Source organism: Glycine soja, chromosome 2 (assembly GCF_004193775.1).
Source record: "Glycine soja cultivar W05 chromosome 2, ASM419377v2, whole genome shotgun sequence".
Taxonomy (NCBI): domain Eukaryota; kingdom Viridiplantae; phylum Streptophyta; class Magnoliopsida; order Fabales; family Fabaceae; genus Glycine; species Glycine soja.
Genome location: NC_041003.1, coordinates 34,058,455 through 34,063,695, shown reverse-complemented (window position 1 = coordinate 34,063,695; position 5,241 = coordinate 34,058,455).

Genomic DNA, 5,241 nt, shown 5'->3' with positions numbered 1-5,241 from the left:
GAGTGGCTCTTAGGTAGAGATCGCACGGGTAGTGGTTAGGTGAGAAGGTTGTAAACAGGGGCTGTTAGACCTTGAACTAACACTATTGAGAGTGGATTTCCTCCCTGGCTTGGTAGCCCCCAGATGTAGGTGAGGTTGCACCGAACTGGGTTAACAATCCTCTTGTGTTATTTACTTGTTTAATCTGTTCATACGGACGCATCTAATCTGCATGTTCTGAAGCGTGATGTCGTGACATCCGGTACGACATCTGTCCCCTGGTATCAGAATTTCACATTCGATTAAATTTCTTGCCCAAGCTCTCCTCACCAACCCACTTTGAGTTGCAAAATCTTACTTCCCTACCTTCACCAACCACTCTCAATACATTTTTGGAACCACCCCAACCTATTATCAAACATCTCACAATTGCTTAATAAATTACTCTACCATTGAGAACCTCTCTTCACAAAATTACCCCTAACTAGGCTATCCCAACTCGATATTTTATATTTTTCCTTCAACACATCTCTCCAAAGACATTGTTTTTCACTCAACGACCTCTATAGCCATTTGCCCAACTAAGAGCTTATTGAAAGTCTCTAAATCTTTTATACCCAAACTTCCTATCTCAATGGGTGAGTACACAACATACCACCTTACCCTCTTTTTCTCCTCACCTCTTGCCCCCTAAAGAAAATTCCTTTGAATACTATTGAAAATACTAATGACTTTCTAGGGTGCCTTAAAGAAAGAGAGAAAGTATAGGGATAAAGAGGAAAGTACCAATTTAACCAAGCAAATTCTTCCACCAAATGACAATTGCCTCCTCCTCCATGAAGATAATTTCCTTCTCATTTATCAATCACTGGTTGCCATGTGCTCTACTTCCTTGCATTCACTCCCACCAGTAGGCCCAAGTAGACGAAAGGAATTTTCATAGTAGTGCAATTCACCATTTTGGCATAAGTGTTGACCCAGTTTTGATCTACATGAATACCCCCGAAACTACTCTTGAAGGTCTATATTAAGATTGATAGGGGTAAAAATGACCATGTCCATAAGCCATAGCCTTATATTATTTATATTTACATATAAGAAAAAGAAACAGTAAAATCTGAAGGACAAATAGTTAAGAAAGTTGTTCATAGCTGCAAATATCCTTCCCTCCTCAAGTGCAAGCTTCTTGCGTAGCCGCTCTTGGTGCTCAAAAAAATCCCAAAAACAAATCCCTCTTATTACTAGCTATTTTGAATTCTTTAGTTCATGAATGTACAACCTTCAAATTGTTGCTCGTTCCCCTCTTTCTTTTCTGCAAAAAAGAAAATCAATATCAAAGAAAACATGGATGAAGTCCTAAGAAAATCAATATCAAAGAAAACATGGATGAAATCATAATTAAAAAGCACAAATACCAATCTTTCAGAGTCCTTTGGTTAATTTGTCTTGTCTCCTTATGAGGTGGGGTTTTGTTTAATAATATTATACTTTTGCCTTCCAAAAAAAACTTATGACTGATCCTCTTTTCATTAATCCTATTTTGTATGTTATTGTATAAAAGATCATGGGTTCTCCACCTGCCTCCACTACTCCTCCTCCTCCTCCTCCTTCTTCTCCTTCTCCTCCTCGTCCTCCTCCTACTTCGGACGCATAGGCTTCGACGTTTGCCGTGAAGCGGACACACAAAGCCTCACGTCTACGATCGTTGTTCACTAGACCACCTGGTGTTGAGAGACCAATGGTGCATGTTGATCCTGCTACTGGGAAGGCCGACGGTCCCCACAGGAAGAAATTAAGAACATATTTGGGGATTGTGGCACGTGATAAGGTGGACATCACCTACGAGAACTGGAAGGAGGCCCCTACTGCTCAGAAGGACCTGATTTGGGAGGATATTCAGCTATTTCTCTTTTCTTATTTGATTTTGTGTAATTAATAGCCAAAAAATTTCATTATTGTAACAAATAAACTTTGTTTCATGTTGTCAGGCGGAATTTGATATCCTAGAGGCTTCTGACAGTAGGACGAAAAGGAAGTTACTACAGACCGTGAGGGAGAGATGGAGGCAGTTTAAATCAGACCTCACGAGGAAATGGGCCCTTGCAGCCGATCAGGATGGTGTCGAGGACACTGTCTGTGACAAATACAGCATCAACAAGGAAAAGTGGGCCCAGTTTTGCCAGACTCGTAGAGACCCTTCTTGGGAGGTATGTTCCTTTGCCATTTAAGTTGTTTTTCATATTAAACATGATGTTGTTATACTTCATTCTACCCATTTCAAACATTATTGTTTAATTTTTCCTGGATGTGCGCATCAAGGCACAGGCCATCCAGAAGCAGAATATTGCCCCCCATGTTTTGTCTCGTGGGGGTTATGATTATTTGGAGCAGAAGCTCCTGACTAAGAAGACCAAGAATAACCTGCAGGAAGCTGCACAGTCAGGAAGCGTTGATGGCGTCATCGACCCTCCATCCCCGGTCAGACGCCACGTGAAGTGGAAGATGGCCCGCACGAAGAAGACAGGGGAAATGACGACTGAGGCTGCAAAGGAAATCGCTGAGAAGATTGTAAGTCATTTTCAACTAATCATTACAATTATGTTTGAATATTTTGAGAATGCCATGTACCACTGTGTGTTTTCTGTGCAGGATTAGTTTGAGGAGCAGGCCACATAGGGATCGTTCGTCCCCCATGGACGTCAGGATGTTCTGGCCGCTGCTATTGGACGTCCAGAGCACCCTGGACGTGTCCGTGATGCTGGAGCCGGTGTCACCATCAAGCAATAATTTGGATCGGCTCCACGGACGTCCCACGGTGCTTCCTCCTTGCCTCTTGACGAATTACAGCAGCTGACTCAGCAGATCAGGGACCAGCTAGAGGAGTCCATCACAGAGAAAGTGACGAGGCAGGTCATGGCATCCTTTAGCCAGCTTCAGTCACAGATGCAATCTCAGGGACTTGCAGTGCCTCCTGAGCCTCTGGTTGGTCCTGGTCCCTCCGGTCCTCGAGTGAGCACAAAGGGGAGTTGTGTTGATCCCTCAGGAAACGATCTTGAGACGGGTGACTCTGACAGGTGCGGCTTGTACATAGAAGTAGATCCTGCCCGCCTGGTTGCCGTGGGGAGAGTTTATAAGGGATCCACTATTGTTCATAACACTCCTTGGTTGCCTGGCCAAGTAAAGGTGAGTGTGGACGAGGTAAAAGATGCAGATGCTGCAGTTCCTGTACCCACTGATGAGGTTTCCTTAGTGGGGTAGACACTTCACACCTTCCTTGCTTGGCCGACACATCTGGTCAAGTCTTTATCACACCAGGTACTTATTGTCCTTACTATATGTTTCTTCTTTTTAAATTAATTCATTAAGCGTGCCTCAAATTTGGGTATTTAACTTTGTTTCATGAACAGGTAGCTGTGTCTCCGCCAAAACCACCTCCGAAGCCCGATCCGGAGGTCGATGATCCGCTTTATCTGATGACATTGACCATCCCAGAGCTTTTCTTGAGGCCTTATCAGGTTAGATGGGATGCCACCGTGTTCGGGGTCGTTAATCCAGATTTCCCCTTGTACATAAAGCACGAAGACCTCTTTGAAATCGCACACGGTGGTCAATGTCTCAGCATATCAGTGTTACAGTTGTGGATTCTATAAGTCTTTATATAAAAGGATTTTATTTACCTAAGTTATGGCTTTCAATTCATAAATATTTAACTTTGACTTAACATAAACAGGCATCTCACTGAAACATGTATGTGAGTGGGGAATTCTGATATCTATGGATTCCTCGAGCTGCAGTCCATTCAGAGGTTTGAGCAATCGCAGTTTGAATCTGAAAGTTACATAAAGAGTTGGATGCAGAGTTCACAACGCGATGTGTATCCTGGAGCCTACCTAAATGGGTAAGTCACAAAATAACAAAATTTAATTAATGTTTACTAATGTACTAACCCATTTTAGGTTCCACTGCAGCGGACACTGACAGATGGTGGTCATCCTGCTTAAGGAACACTTAGTTGTCTGGTTTTGTTCATTGCATAATAGGCCAGACAACTACCTTAAGGGGATTATTAATAGGTTAGTGTTCTTTTCAATACATTTGCATTGTAATACCTCAACGTACAACACCAGTTTTTAATTGTTACTCATATGGAACAGTGCTATCAATGGTCTTGATGATGCTCCACAGCCTAAATCAAAGGCTCCTGCTAGGTGGATTGTCGTCAAGGTACGTCATTTACATAAAACTTCCACTTATATATATTTCTTTATGTATATGTACACTAGTTGTTTAATTAATATCCAAATTTCATTATGTATTTAGTGTAATAGACAAAAAGGAATTTCTGAGTGCGGCTACTATGTGATGCACTGGATGTCCACCATCATTTTAGGAACTTTTAGAAATAATTGGGAAGCGGTAAGTTTATTTCAAAGAAAATCGATTTATTTATAATTTGTATTACATTATTAACTTAATATGATTTATTTAATCATGCAGTATTTTAACGATCCTAGACCATTGGAGCCTGAGAGATTAAAAGCATTGCGGATCCAGTGGGCACAGTTTTATCTCCGAGTTAGAGATCAGGCCTAGGATTTAGGGACATTTTTTAACATTTTTGACATTTTTTACATTTTCTATGTAACATGAACATTGAATTCATTTGTTGATTGTTCTTTATAATATATAAATCAATTATTTGATGTTTATTATCATTAAAACTGTTTAAAAGTAGAATAAAATGTTTATTTGCTGTGAATTGGGCCTCCTGAAATTGCATTTGACAGGTACAATTTTGGGTTTACTGTAAAAACAGAAAGTATATATAAAAAAAATATTTGAAAACAACATCGGTTATTAACGAAAATCGATGTTAATATCATAACCAACATCGGTTATAATAGAAAACCGATGTTAACGTTTGTATATTAACATCGATTTTTTGTGTATAACCGATGTCTGCGTTTGTATTTTAACATCGGTTATCTGTAGATAACCGATGTCAACTATTGTACATTAACATCGGTTAATTATAAATAACCGATGTGAATATTTGAATATTAACATCGGTTATTTATAATTAACCGATGTTATACACAAAGAACTACACCAAATAAGTGTATGCATCATCAATGTTGACATCGGTTTTCCAGCAAAACCGATGTTAAGGGCATATATTAACATCGGTTTTTTTAGAAAACCGATGCTAAACTAACATATTTAACATCGGTTTTACTGGAAAACCGATGCCAACGTTCATCA